At 46.4% G+C, this 14,903-nt stretch overlaps 1 pseudogene; it reads right to left on the bottom strand.

The window, feature by feature from the left end:
- Positions 1–7,378: 7,378 nt before the first annotated feature.
- On the bottom strand, positions 7,379–14,694 carry LOC127218744 (60S ribosomal protein L15-like; annotated as a pseudogene).
- Positions 14,695–14,903: the final 209 nt, after the last annotated feature.

Consider the following 14,903-nt stretch of genomic DNA (forward strand, 5'->3'; position numbering starts at 1 on the left):
AACCTCCCCAGGTATGGCTTCTAGACTTTGGGCACCCCACCATCAGAACCATGAGATGAATAAAACCCAAGTCCTTATAAACTACCCAGTCTCAAGAGTTCTGTTGCAGTGACAGAAAATAGCCTAAGACACAACTCTGAGATGGATTGGACGTAGAGTCTGAGTTAGAACATGACCTCAACATGGTTGAACTTGAGGTTCCAGCATCCCAGATGCTCTGCGTTTTAGAGGCTCACTCTGTCTGTGCTGTTTGTTTCTTCTTCCGTGTGTCCTCTGCCCTCTTCTGCAGCAGGGGAACACCCATTTCTATTTCAGGACCTAGCTCAACTGCCACTGCCATTGTGCCACCTTCCCTCTGACATTCTCACCCACTTAACAAATATTTATCTGGGGACTAGCAATTGACAAGCCCAGTTTCACAGTCTGAGGACTCAGCAGTAAGAATAAAACAAACAAAAACCTGAAAGAAAAACAAAGTTCTTGCATTTAAGGAGGTGTTCCAGTGGAAGAAAATAAACAAACACCCCTGAAGATAATTCCAGAGCCTATTGCCATGCGAATGGATTGTTGGGGGACAAAGGAAAGAGAAAAAGTGAAGTGGGGAGACTTGAAGAAAATCAGTGTGTGTGAAAGGGGTGGGTTAAATGTTAGACTGTTTTATACATCCAAGTTTCTCTTTTGTTAGTGTTGGAGACCAAACCTAGGACTTCCTATATGTTAGGCAAGTGTTTTGTCATGGAGTCATACTCAAACCAGACACCCACATCTGGGCGTGGTCTCCTGAGTCTTTAGCAGATGGGTCTGCAATGGACCTATGAAGTTGGACACCAGCGTACAGATGGTGTTTAAAGCCAGAGGAACAGATGAAATTAGACAGAGAGAGCATGGGGAGGAGAAAAGAGGCCAGGAATATGAGCAGGGAGGGTGTAGAGGGGGATGAGGTAGCCCAGGAATGGTCCTATCTTGGCTCAAGTTATTTTTTCCCTCTGAACTCCCCCATGCTCTATTTTTTGCGCTTGTTGAAAGGATATGTTCCTCAGCAGGCTGGGAGTTGTCTTGGGTGCAGATCCCATGTCTAATATCGGTTGTTGCTATGCTTAGTGTGATGCCCAGTCCACAGTGGGTGGTCCTAAGTGATAGCTGGTGTCACAGAATCATACAGTTGAATGAAGAGCCGCTGTCAGCTTGGAGGTCAGGAGTTGACAGCATAGAGTCTACACTTGCAATGAAGTGTGTGCCCCATGGGTGGCTGTTGGCTCATGAATGTAGTATCTCAGACTAGGACACCTGAGAGAGCCCAGAAAGGGAGATCCAGCTAAGAAAGTAGGATGGGGTGAAAGGGAATCTTCTTCCAGAAAATTCAGTAAGTGTAACATAACAATGGGGTGGTAGAACCTTAGAATTTGAGTTTTTCAAGGCAATGAGGAACAACTGGATGAACATGACATCAATGATGGTTAATTGAAGGGAATTCAGAATTTCAGGGAGGAAGGAGAAAATGAGGGAGCAGGATTCAGTTTTATTCAGCAGTGATAAATACCAGATCCTTTACATCTGTTCTAAGTTTTAGCAGTGTCAAGTTTTATTTAATTTAATTTTTTATTTTTCAACTTTATATTTATGTACATTAATGTTTTACCTGCATGTATGTCTGTGTGAAGGTGTCAGATCCCTTGAACCAGAGTTGTGAGCCTCCAAGTGGGTACTGGGCACTGAACCTGGGTCCCTTGGGAGAACAGTCAAGTGCTCTTAAATATGGAGCCATCTTTGCAGCCCTGTGTTTTATTCTTTAAAGTTACAAAGTTGCTGTTGTGTGTATGCTTGCACATTATGGTGCAGGTGTGGAAGTCAAGACAGTTTCTTGTAGTCAGTTCTCTCTTCCCAGATTTACATAGGCTCTGCTACCTACTGAGCCAGGCCTCCCGCTCTGATTTGTATTTTAAACACAGGCTTACTTACCCTCAACCATGGAGGAGGTGATTGTTGAGGTGAGCCTTGAGCCTTGAAGCAGCAGTACCTGCTAGAACTCGCGGGGAGGTGGCAGCGTGGGAAATGATAGTGGGGGTGTGAATAGCTTCACCGTGACTCCAGAGGCAGAACTGGTCTGTTTTAAATGCTGCGAAGCAATGGATCCATGCGCAGAAATGGTGCAGTAGGAAGCGGAGTGGACAGACTGCCAGACCATCCTCTGCCTCTGCCTTCATCGCTGCTGACGAACAGAGGCCCTGGTCTAACCCTGGTCTTTTATTTTTTTGGCTATCGTCATTATTATTTTTGAAACTGTGTCTCTCTGTGTAGCCCTGGTTGTCCTGGAACTCACTATACAGACCAGACTGGCCTGGAACTTACGAGGATCCTCTTGTCTCTGTCTCACTCATGCTGGGATCAAAGGCGTGCACCACCAGGTCTGGCTCTAATCCCACTCTTTGAAAAGATACTTTATTCCCTCCAAACTTATTTGAAGGTCTCTCATCATCTTTTGCTTTCAGTAGGCTGTTAAAACCATGGGCCCAGGAGAGGCTTTTTTCTCTTTCTGGTGCTTGGGATGTGCAAGGCTTCTCAAATCTGTGGCAAGATGACGTCTCTGTTGGAAAACTCTCATGAGCTATTGTAATGTTTTCTTGGTTTTGAGCCTAGCCCAGTGGGTGAGGTATCCTTTCAGTTCATCAGTTATTTCTTTAGACAGTCTTCTATTGTATTTTCTTTCTCCTACACTGGTGCTTATCTATGGATATTAGATTTTACTAAATTGTTTACCTTTCTTGCCCTAGCTTCTGTGTTTCCATCTTCCTGTTCTTTATCTGAATAACTTCTGGCCTAAAATAGTTTAGCATTAAAAAAATTAAGGGCCTGAGGAGGAAATTTAGTGGTTAAAAGCACTGGCTGAACTTCCAGAGGATTGGAGTTTGATTCCTACCACCAACATCACGTGGCTCACAACTGTTTATAACTCCAATTGTAGGACTCCAGGGCCTCCTGTGGTACCACACATACAGGGCATACTGTATCAGTCAGGTTTTTGTTGTTGTTTTGTTTTGTTTCTGATTTGACAAACTAGAGTAATCTGGAAAGAGAGAAGATCGGTTGAGGAATGGACGCCATCAGATCATGCTGTAGGTGTGTCTGTGGTACATTTCCTTGATTAATGATTGATGCAGGAGGCCTAGCTATCCCTAGGCAGATGGTTCTGTAAGAAAGGTAACTGAGCAAGCCAGTGAGCAGCACTCCTCCATGGTCTCTGCTTCAGCTTTTGCCTCCAGGCTCCTGCCCTGACTTCTCTCAGTGATGGAATGTGCATGGATGTGTAAGTCAAATAAACGCTTTCCCCCAAGTTGCTTCTGGCCATGGCCTTTACTGCATCAATAGAAAGCAAACTAGGGCACTAGGACACTCATACATGGACACACACACAGAGATGCACAAACATCGATATACACACTCAGAAACACACACACACACACACCATACACACAAGTAAATCTTAGCCCTCCACATAAACAAGATGAAAATTCTTATTGGAGTTCCTAGTTCTAGTACATGTATTTTTCAGTTCTAACATTTCCACTTGGCTTTTAGTTTGAAATAGGGTCTGGCTATATAGTCTAGGTGGGCCTTGAACTCAGGAGTCTTCTGCCTCAGCAAGCCAAGAGTTGTAATCTTCAGCATGTGTTGCTAAGTCTGGTAGTGACTCTTTAAAAATAGTTGCCAATTCTCTTTCAAAATCCTGTCTCCCCCCATTTCTGTGTGTTAGAGGTTGATGTTAAGTAGTCACTTTCTTTGTTGAGACAGGTTCCCTTACTGAACCTGGAGCTCTCTGCTTGGCTAGCCTGACCAGTGAGCCTTTGCACATGGGCTGTGGGGCAGGCCTGGCTTTTCCACTTGGGTATTGGGGACTGGACTCAGGTTCTCATTATTCCATGGTAAGAACATTGCTTTGAGCCATCTCCCTAGCTGCCTGCCTCATCTTCTATTTTATTTCCTTAAACTTTGCAAGAATATTTTTGAAGAATTTATTTGCTCCAATAATCAAAACCTCCTCGAGCCGGTTCCTATTACTTGTTGATTGTCTGCCTCCCATCTTCTTGAACACTCTCTTGTATGCTTTGTGACATTCTCTTTTTCATTGTGGTTTGAACATTGTATTTGTAATCTCATAGAATTAATGTGAGGCTCATGTGATATGTAAAAGCAAAGGCAATTGCTTGGTGCTATCTCTTTATTTACACACTCCGAGGAATTCCATCATCTCCTAATGATTTGCCTGTCCTGTGGGCTTCCACTCTGGTGGGTCCTGTGACCTCTGCCCCGGTGGGTCATGTGGCCTCGGCTCTGGTGGGTGAGGTTGCTTTGAGCCACTTAGCTTGCACATTGTGGTTCCCAGGCCTCCTGCTGAATATGTGTAGGACCTTGGGGCTTTGTTTCCTTATTTGCCCAACGAGGGTGAAAATGCTGGCTCCCTTGCTTCATGGATTCCAACAGAGACAGGTGGGATAAGCTTTGTGGAACAAGGACCCCAATGTAAACACAATGTGCTGGAAGCCTGTTTCCTCGCCGGTCTCATCCCAGGACTTTCCAAGTCATCTGAACTCTGGGAAGGAGGGGTGGATGTGGGCTCACAGCCCAGGGTGTAGTGCCTAGAATAGCTGCATCCAGAGGTCTTTCCTCCCTCCTCCTCTTCTTCTTGTTTTTTTTTTTTTTTTTTTTTTTTTTTGTGTTTTGTTTTTTGAGACAGGATTTCTCTGTAGCTTTGGAGCCTGTCCTGAAACTCACGCTGTAGGTCAGGCTGGCCTCAAACCTACAGAGATCTGCTTGTCTCTCCTCCTGAATTCTGGGATTAAAGGTGTGTACCACCACTGCCTGGCCTTTCTCTTCATTCATTCGTTCATTCATTCATTCACTCACTCACTCATTTATTCATTCATTTATTTTTTTGACACAAGTTCTCTCTATGTAGCCTTGATTGACCTAGAACTCACTGTATTGACTAAGGTGGTCTGAGAGCTTGAACAAATGCCCCGCCTACTGATAGGATTAAAGGCCTGTGCCACCACTCCTGACTTGGGAGGTTCTTCTGTTGCTGTTTGAACAAAGACTTAAATAGTCACAGCTCACTGTGTTAGGCAGGCTACCCCACCCCCAATTCTGGAGTTCAAAACTGGGCCCTAGATCTAGATCCTCAGGCTTAATTGTTTAGTTTTTACTACTTTATTTATTTATGTATTTATTTATTGATACTGGCATGGAACCCCAGGCTTTCTGCACTCTGGACACAGATGTCACCCCCTACCCCCATCCCAGTAATCAGCTCATCTTGGTTTTTACATTTTTATTTATTTGTATTTATGTGTATGGGGCTTTGCCTGCATACATGACTGTGCACCACATTCATACCCCATGCCCATGGAGGACGGGGGTGGGGGTAGGTGGGGGTAGGGAATGGATCCTCTGGGACTGGAGTTATGAGCTGCCATGTGGGTGCTGGGAATTGAAACCAGATCCGCTAGAAGAGCAGCCAGTGCTCTTAGCCATGGATCCATCTCCAGCCCCAGAAGTTAGCACTAACTGCCAATTAGGTTGTTTTGACCTATTCTCAGTTCTTTGTCCAGGAATATTCTAGTTACTTCTTTTCCTTTAGCTTCCATGTCTACCACTTTCTTTGAGGACTCTCAGGGAGCATCAGGAAGAAGCCTGGGTTTGCCTCCCAGCAAACCTCCCAATCCTGGCCTCCCTGTGCTGCTGGGGCCCCTTCTGATCTCATTCTTATTTTGGCCTCTGTGAACTGCACAGAGCCAGGGCTGACCCCACTGATCTGTGGATGTGTGGCCAAGACAGGTCCCAGCATCCTGCCTGGGCTGCGTGTGTGAGCCGAGCCAGTGCTGCAATGTGATGGCATTGTGACAGGGTGAGGGAAAGATTGCTGCCTGGGACTCCCAGAGGTGATTAGATTACAGCAAAGCTGCCTGTCTGGATGAGGTGGGGTCCTTGGTTTTGTTCACTCCAATTGCAGTGGAGCCCAGAGTCACCTGCTGGCTCAAGCTGCTGATTTAGAAGGCCCCAGGTAGTGGTCAAAGACTGCAGAGCCAAGCAGCTCATTCCACAGTAACTCTCAAATTTCTTTTGTTGTTGTTTTGTGTTTATTACAACATAGGATTTCTCTGTGAAGCAGTCTTGGCTGTCCTGGAACCCGCTCTATAGACTAGTCTGGGCTCGAATGCAGAGATGCATCTGCCTTTGCCTCATGAGTGCTGGGATTAAAGGTGTGTGCCACCATGCCCTGCCATGCTTTGCATTTCCATTTCCTTAGCCTGTTTTTCTTTGTGAGTGTGTGCGTTTCTGCAATGCCAGGCCATCTGGTGAGGACTGTCATTGGCTCCTGCTGCTGTGTCCTTCTCATGGCCTCTTGTGGGAATCTCAGTACTTCTGAGGCAGGGACGGTGGTGTTTGGAGCGAGGACCTCAGGCTTCACTTGATTTTTTTACTAGGTGACCTTGAGTCTCCTATTTAGTCTCTGGTTGCTTTTCTCCTCTCAACTTTCTATGATCTCCATCTCTTGGTTATATGGGACATGTGGACTGAGATAGTGAACGTTTCTACTCACACACAACCGTGTTGATTTCTATTCTTATTCTATTGCTATTGTTTTTTCTCATTTTCTGTTAAATAGTTTGGGGGAAATCTTAGTGTTGAGAAGTAATTGTGCCTTTCACCTCAGGCGTCTGGGGGTTGTTGCTGAAGACCTGTCTCCAGCTGAGGTTGTCTGGATGGGGTCGCTTATGTTGACCAGGGGAAACCACAGCTTCATGCTATGCCCTCCATCTGAGGCTGCTTGCCTCCACTGCCCCTCAGAGATTTCCTGCCCAGGCCCCTTTGGAATATTAATCTTAAAAAATGTGCCTTATTTTTAATTGTGTGTGTGTGTGTGTGTGTGTGTGTGTGTGAGTGTGTGTGTGTAAGTGCACAAGTGTAGGTGTCCATGTGGACCAGAAGTGTAGGATCCCCTGGAGTTGGAGTTTCAGGTGCAGGGCATGGGAACTGAACTTGGGTTCTCTGGAAGACTGGCAAACACTATCAACCTCTAAGACATAGCTCTAGCAATCTTTTTGTTTGTTTGCTTTTTTTTTTTTTTTGAGATAGGATCTTTACATAGTCCTGGCTGCTCTGGAATCATATAGACTAGGCTGGCCTAGAAATCATAGAAACTGGCCTGTCTCTGGCTCCCTCTCAAGTAGTAGGATCAAAGGTCTGTACCACCACACTTGCTTTCCTAACAGTTTCAAGAGTAGAACTTCATTTCTTCTTCCAACTCAGGCGTGCGCGCATGCGTGTGTGCTTTATTTTGTTGTTTCTGATTTTTCTTTTTTCTTTTTCTTTTTTGACTGTCCTAAATTGTTTATTGGGTATGAAATTTTACAAACATTGCCTATATTAGCGGTAATGGTGGAGCTACAGAGTGTTGCGCCTTCTCCAGGCTGCACGACGAGAGCTGCCTATAATGTGGTGGAACTTGTGGCCCTTTCCAAGGCCATGGTTCTTGTAGCCAGCAGATGTCAGTCCACACATCTCGCTGTGCTTGTGGACTGGTTTGGTGATCCACTAGGTGTCAGGGTTCCTTCTGATAGCTTTATGGAATGGATAATCTCAAAAAACTTATACGTGGAATCTTCACTAACCCAGTAAGAATTGAGGACTCTCAAAGCCCCACAATGACGGCCAGCTCTCTCCTCAGCAACAGACTGAAGGCTTCGGGCAAACTTTAGCTGGTTAACACCATGATGGACGGGCTTGCTGTAAGTTGCATCCTTAGGAACTGGGCGTTTGTGGCCACCATGGTGGAGATGAATCCTGTATATAACATAACCTTTCTTGGCCTTGTACCCTAGCTTTCGCGCTTTATCATGCCAGGTGGGGCGGGAAGCCCTGTGCAGTGCAGAGAGCTGGCGGTATTTCCAGCACCAGATCCTCAGCAGAAAGCGCATCACGTCGGACTGCTTCTTCCTCCATAGCTCCTGGATGTACTTGTATGCATCCACCTTGGCTCACCTGCCTCCCTGATGGCTGCTGCCAGAGGAAAGGCGCTAATTTTTCTTTTTAGTCAAGGTTTCAATATTCTGTCCAGGCTATCCAGAAACCTACAATCCAATCCTCCTACCTCATCTGAGTGCTGAGTTTTCAGACATGTATCATCCATCACACTTGACTCAAAAGTTGTTTTTAAGATGGGCAGTGGTGGCACACACTTTTTATCCCAGCACTTGGGAGGCAGAGGTAGGCAGATTTCTGTGTTTGAGGCCAGCCTGGTTTACAGAGTGACTTCCAGGACAGCCAGGACTGTACACAGAAATCCGGTCTTGAAAACAAAACAAAACAAAAAGCTGGTGTTTAAAAATACTTCATTTTTTTTCACTTCGTTTTATGTGCATGGTGTTTTGCTTACATATGTGTCTGCATATCAAGTGCACGCAGTGCCCTCAAGGATCAGAAGAGGGCGTTGGATACACTGAGACTGTAGTTACAGATGGTTGTAGGCCTCTATGTGGGTGCTGGGAACTGAACCTTGTCCTCTGGAAGAGCCAAAGGGCTCTTCACCACAAGTGTATTTTCTCCATTTCTGAAAAGTTGGTTTGAAAAAATAAACAAACCAAACAACCCTAATGTAACTTTTCTTAACCTTGTGTTGTTTATTTTCATCTGACATATTTTTCTTTTTAATACTTTAATTGAATGGGCTCACTTTTCTTTTTCTTTGAAATCTTTAAAAAGTATATCACTCAGGAGACAGGCAGATCCAGGGTGGTCTACAAAGTAAGTTCCAGGACAGCCAAGGTTATGCAGAGAAATCCTGTCTTGAAAACACACACACACACACACACACACACACACACACACTCACACACTCACACAAAAGTAACAAAAAATTATACATGTATATATTTATTGGTTGTGTGTGGGATGTGTGTGGTTGGACATGTTGCCATGGCAGGGTCATAGAGGCCAGAGGACAACTTTTGAAAGCTGGTTCTTTCTTTTGCCTTGTTGGGTCAGGTCTCTCCTATTGCTGCCACTCTGTGCACTTCAGGCTAGGCAGCTCACAAGCTTCAGGTGAGTCTTCTGGCTCCCATCTGGCTGTCAGAGTTCTGGGATTACAGCTCCGCACCATCACATCTGTTTTTTATGTTGGTTCCAGGAATTGAACTTGAATTGTCAGGCGTGAGAATATAGTACCTTTACCCACTGAGCCATATCCTTGGCCCTTGATTTAAAATTTTATTTCAACCCTGACCTACACAGTTATAGCCAAGAAGTAATGTTTGAAGCAGAAGTGACTGGCAGGCTCCTCTGAGGAGAAACTGCTGTAATGGTGTCTTTATGCCAAGTGGCTGTAATCTTAGCAACTAGTAGAAAGCACAGGCCATATCTACCTGAATGACATGCCCATCACTCTATTATCTTTCTCTGTTTTACATCATTGAGGTTGTATAAGCAATTTCTGTCCTGTGTTTTAAAATAGAATGTAAAACTTTGGATATAATATCATAAACATTTGCTCCTTGTCATTAAATGTTCCTTTCAAGTTTGACCTTGGGGATTGAGCTTGCTGTGGTGGCCTATGGTGACACACAATGTCCTGGACCCTCTTTGGACAGAGCCCTCTCTCCAATGGGCTGGTGGGACTCCGAGGCTGGCCAGCTGTCTACTCATTTCATTTACATCTTGCAACCCAGGGTCCAGGGCTTTGTGTAACTCATATTTGCTTTATGCTGAGCACTGACTGTCCTGCTAGAGGGAGAGGACATGGTGACTCTCCTCTGTGTATGGTCAGGAAACTCATGTTTGATAAAATGGTATGGAACCAGTGCTATGGGTATATTATATTTTCCACAGAATCAGAAAGTGGCCTGTCAGAAATGCATTAGGTGTTGTGTTCTGTGCCACTCCTGGACTGGTTGTAGATGACACACATTTCCTGATCATATTCCTTCTGATTTGTTCTGGGCGGTTCCTCTCTTTCCCCAGATATCTTCTAATGGCGATTCCATAAGGAATCAAATATCTTGGGTGTTCCCAGGAGAAATAATTCTGTGACCCAGCTCCCATCCTGCTTCTATGCCCTACGATATCCTCCTGCTGCGGCTCTGGCCAGGCTTCTCCGTGGCTAGCCATGCTGTCCATCTTCCTTGTCTGCAAGCATGTGCCTCAGGAGGGATCTGAATGCCTAGAGTGCTTTTGGGAGCACAGCTGGGCAGTCAGGATGACGCTCTGAGTGTGTGAGGAAAGACATGAGCCACGGCTGGAGATGGCCTGTCCATCACCTGGCAGCGAGAGAGTTGAGCAGAGCATAAGCAGGCAGAAGTGCCTGAGCCGTTTGTGGCCAGTCGTGATTTCCTCATTAGATGTCTGTTTGAACAAGATGGCTGAGGACAGCCAAGCCCATTGGCTTCTTCCAGAGGACCGAAAACCATTTTTGGAATGCCATGCATGGGTTAGCACTTTGAATGGACAGGGCATTAAAACTGACTTTATACACTTGTTATTGGCAGCCACAGATGGACCACTTCTGTCCTCAGGGCCACAATGAGTCCTGGTCATCCCAAAGCTGGAAGCCAATAACATGCCAACAACAACTATTAATATCCAGAAGCAAAATGCAAATTCAAGCTCAGTGGGCGGGAGTGCTTTCTGCTCAAGCGCAAGGACGTATGATCGGATCTCCAGTATCCACCTGAGAAACCACATATGCCTGTGAGTAGGGTTCGGAGACAGGAGGATTTATTTTGGCTTGCTGGCTAGCCAGCCTAGCCCAAAACCGGTGAGCTCCAGGTTCAGTGACAGACCCTGTCTCAGAACTAAGGAGACACCCTATTCTGGACTCTATCCACAGAATTAAGAAACAAGCCAACCAGCCTCCAAACTTGAACCGTGTATATCATCCATCACTTGTCATCACTAAGAGCAGGAAGACCCAGTTCCCCTTGAAGGAAGCTCAGATTTTTCATGGGGCTTCCAGGAAAATCATCTTTCTCCTAGCAGAGCTGTGATTAGAGGTGTTTTCATCAGGTCCCTTTCTTCCAGTTGCTTTTGCTTCTCCAGCTTTATTCTGGCTTTAGATTCTCAGCCCAGGCCACCCAGGGGCAGTGGGCCACTGATGGGGGCAGCCCTGCAGCTGCTCCCTCCAAATTCTCTGGGATTCAAGGCCGGGCGCTGGGCGATTACACCGCTGTTAACTAGGATTAGCTATTTTCGCCCCCTGTATTTATATCGTGGAAGCTGCGGTGTGATGCTACCAGATGCCAGCGTGGGCAAACTGCCCTTCCTCTTGCACACACCTGCTGCTCTGCTAATGCCCAGCAAGGTGGCAGTTGGTGGGGAACAAACCTGCCAAACCCACAGCCCCCTTCCCAAATGTCCAGAGCCGTGACCTGACCTTAGGCAGACCTAACCATAGCTTGGTAGTGACAGTTGAAGGCTGTAGCTCCACCTGGGGGTGGCAAGGCTGGAGGGCTGACAGCAGTCTCTGCAGTAGATGCCTGTCACCTCCCTAATCCCCTGAAGACTTCAGGTCTAGGAGCCGTCTTGCCTGTCCCCAAGGCTGCTCTACCCTGATACACTCTGTAGCTCCCAGCTTGCATGTGAAGCTGGGGAAAGGCCAAGTGCCTGGGAGCCCTGAATTTAAGGACAGGGAACTCTAAGAGCCTGTTGCTTCTGCTTGGTTCACCTTTGCATCCCACCTCTCCTTTCCACCCTGTTTGTCAGCTCAGCTTTCAGGACATGGCCCAGGGAGTGATGGCCCAGAGAGTAGCCTAGAGAGTAGGGCTCTGTTTCAGTGAGTGAGTTTGATGCAAGCCCCAGTGCGGCAAGCCAGGCATCTTCCTAGTGCCCAGGCAGGCTGCTTGCTGACTCTTCCTAGTGGCAAAAGTGGACAGTGCTAGGCCTCACCATATCAGGACCACTGGTGAGGAGTCTCAGGATTCTGCCGGAGCTCCACCCGGCCTGAGCCCCAGAGAACCAGAAACTGGCTAAGGGTCAAAGTGGGTTTCTCTGCAGTGGCCTGCAAACCCTCTGTTCTCAGTGGACTCTGTCTCTCCCAGAGTCTTTCTCTGTCGTCACCTCTCAGGGTAGGAGTCACAAATATGCCGATAAATTAGCACTCCTAGATAAATTTAAAAATGAGAAAAGTTAGGGGCCAGTGAGGTTAATAACCTGAGTTCCAGTCCCCAAGGTGAAAGGAGGGGACTGACTTCATAAAGTTGTCCTCCAACCTCCCCCTTCCCTCCCTCCCTCCCTTCTTCCCTCCCTCCCTCCCTCCCTCCGTCTCTCCTTCCTTCCTTTCCTTTTTAAAAAGATTTATTTATTCATTATGTATACAGTGTTCTGCCTGCATGCTAGAAGAGAGCACCAGATCTCATTATAGATGGTTGAAGCCACCATGTAGTTTCTTGGAATTGAACTCAGGGCCTCTGAAAAAGCAGCCAGTGCTCTTAACCTCTGAGCCATCTGTCCAGACCTCTGTTTCTCTCTCTCCCCCTCCCTCCCCCTCTCTCTCCTTTTCTCTCTCTCTCTCTCTCTCTCTCTCTCTCACTCAAACCCACACACACATACACACCCACACACAAATTTAGAAAATGTTTTAATTAAAAAAGTTAGGGCTGGGCAGGACGGTGCACAGGAGAGAGCTGCAGCCAACCTCCTCTGGGTGTTATGGACAGGCTGGACAGGTTGTGTGGGGGTGGGGAAAACCTGGGGGGATTTTTTTTGAGGGATATGGGTTAATGGGAAGTGAGCATGGGGAAGAGAAGCTTCATTTTTGTGGGAGCTGTGGTACTGGATTGAACCCAGTGCCTTTGGCACACTAGCAAGGGCTTCCTACCACTGAGTACCTCCTGAGCCCTCAAGAAACTTGTTGATTGGCAGAAGAGAGCACAACATACGTGTTTGTAGAAACTCAGTTCTTTGAAGGAAAAACAAAGAAAGAATTAAAGTCCCCTCTCTCAGTCTACTTTCTGCTGCTATAACAGAATAGCACAGCATGGGTAAACGTTTAAAGAAAACAGGTTTTCTTGGGTTTCCTCTCTGGAGATCCTGCTTGAGGAGCAGCAGGTGGTAATGGCAGAGTCTGAGGTAGCACAGGGGCCACATGGTATCACATATGCTACCCAGTCTCTCTCTTTTCCTGTCTTCTGATATTCAGTTATGTTCCCAACCTTAATCCCTCCCAGAGGTGACCCCTAAGGGTGTGATTAAATTTCTGCCTTGATATCTCAACTCCAACATGCTTTAGGAGAGCAACTATGTCCAAACTACAACAACCCACCCCACTCCATTCCCCAACAAAGGCAGTACCTCTGATGACATCATCTTCAGTCAGGAAGGTGGCTTCCTGGCGCTTTCTATAGAGGGGGAAGTGGGGAGATGTAGGTTGAGAAGAGAGGCCACATGGTCACCTCTGTGTCACCTGTGTGGCCTCCCATTCTCAGTGCCTTGTCTGGGAACCATTGCACCTGCAATTCGAAGCAGGGGCAGCAAGGCTTGGGCTATAGTTGTGGTTTCCAACACAGATGGAGGGAAGCTTAGCTGAGCCCTTTCTCGCTCCTAACCCAGAGGAAGGCCAAAGGGAGACGGAAAGCTCTTAGAGAAGGCATCATCATTCCATCATTCCATCATTTGGTTGTGACGCCTGCAGTCCTTCCTATGCCCATTTTATTAGCATATGCTATTTATACATCACAATGGGCTTAATGATGACATTTTCACATAGAGAAGGTGTTTTGGTTATATTTATTCCCCTTGCTTCCTTCCCACTAATGCCCTTCCTCTGTCCAACATTCTGCCTTCTACTTCAATGTCATTGCTCTGTTGTTATTGACCTAATGAATTTCATTAGGGTTGCTTATAGGACGAGGGTGAGAGGCAGTTTATAGGATCAGGGACACCTAACCAGTAGCTACTCAAGAAAATGTCCTCCCAGGGCTGCAGAGATGGCACAGAACTTAAGAGCACTTACAGTTCTTGCAGAGGACCTGAGTTTGGTTCCCAGAGCCACCCAGTGACTTACAACTGCCTCTAACTCCAGTCCCGGGGATGCCATGCCCTCTCTGGTCTCCTGAGCATGTGGTGTTCATGCCCTCATCTGGGCAAGTAACCACACACACACACAATAAATAAATAGGGACAGGAGGAACGTCTCAGTGGTAAAAATCCAGAGGACCTGATTAAATTCCCCGCACCCATATGATGGCTCACAAACATCTGTCAACTTGAAGTGCAGGGGATCTGACACCCTCTTCTGGCTTCTGCAGGCACCAGGCATGCACGTGGTACACACCCATGCAGGCAACACACCCATTTATTATTAAATAATTAAATTAAATTAAAAAATATTATTTATTATTAAAAATAAATAAATCTTAAAAAAAGAAAATGTCTCTCCTTCCCCTTGCAAGCACTAATTTCCTATAGATCCTCAGGGAGAGGAGGGGCTTTGTGAGTCCCTGTCCACTCTGTGACAGGATGATGAGCCCAGGTGTGCAGCTTCTTTGCAGATAATCAGTCCCTGGGAGTTCTAGAATGCCATGGCCTCGGCACACCCAGAGGACAGCATTTTCCAACATTCTGCTCATCATCTGGCTCTTCCATTCTTTCTACTCCATCTTCCAAGATGCTCTGGGCCTTAGAGGGGGTGATGCTGATGTCCCACATATAGGGGAGCATTTGACAGTCACTTTTCTCATCACCTTGACAGTTATGAATCTTTGTGTCACCACTGCCTTTGCATAAAGAAGCTTCCATGACCAAAGATAATGGCACTGCTGATCTGTGGGTAGAAACGTAATTCTATAGGAAGCAGTTTGACAGATCCAAAATGTGTATTAGTAAATCAATGTCTGTTGGGCTTCCTCCAGTGAGCT

The sequence above is a fragment of the Phodopus roborovskii genome, unplaced genomic scaffold, assembly GCF_943737965.1.
Source record: "Phodopus roborovskii unplaced genomic scaffold, PHOROB, whole genome shotgun sequence".
Lineage (NCBI taxonomy): Eukaryota > Metazoa > Chordata > Mammalia > Rodentia > Cricetidae > Phodopus > Phodopus roborovskii.